At 48.7% G+C, this 600-nt stretch overlaps 1 protein-coding gene across 1 annotated transcript in view; it reads left to right on the forward strand.

Annotated features, from left to right (window-relative positions):
* LOC119592524 (trafficking protein particle complex subunit 12-like) overlaps positions 1 to 600 on the forward strand; it is a 77,906-nt gene that overhangs the window by 33,476 nt on the left and 43,830 nt on the right. The gene's annotated exons all lie outside the window — the stretch shown is intronic.

Consider the following 600-nt stretch of genomic DNA (forward strand, 5'->3'; position numbering starts at 1 on the left):
TTACACACCGTCTTCCTTCCACGCTTTCACCCTTCTTTCCCCTCTCTCTTTCTAGTTATGCTGCGAAGCTCCTATGGCCCCATTTTAGTTTACGAGATACAAGTTTATATTTCAATCCACTCTACTTTATGACTTGTCTTTTCCATTCCTTTGTTTCCTTCCTTTATCTTCCCTTTTCTCTCCCCCCATTTCTTCCCCTTCCTCTTATTCCGTTTTCGTCTTAGTTTCCTCCTCAGCTTGGAGGCTCATTTTCTTGTATTATCCTTCCGTTTCTTTCTTTCCCAAAATCGGAATATTCTTGCGCCGTGTATCAGTCCCTCCCTCCGCGTAAGCCGTACCTTGAAACACGTCCCAACCACCCATTCTTCCCAGTCACCAATCCCTTATCCAGCTAATGCACGTGATCTGTATGGGGGAACAGCATCCAGCCTGCGTCGGGCATCTTCATCTCCCGTTGATGTATCTCCCTTTCCCCTTCAGAAGGTCTCGCAACTCTTCTTCGTCTCCGTCGCCGTCCGCACCGCCTCCTCTGAATCCTCGCGGAGACTCTCTCTCGTCCCTCTCGCTCTCCCTTCCTTGTAGCTTTTTTCTCCCTGTCTT

This window comes from Penaeus monodon, chromosome 30 (assembly GCF_015228065.2).
Source record: "Penaeus monodon isolate SGIC_2016 chromosome 30, NSTDA_Pmon_1, whole genome shotgun sequence".
NCBI lineage: Eukaryota > Metazoa > Arthropoda > Malacostraca > Decapoda > Penaeidae > Penaeus > Penaeus monodon.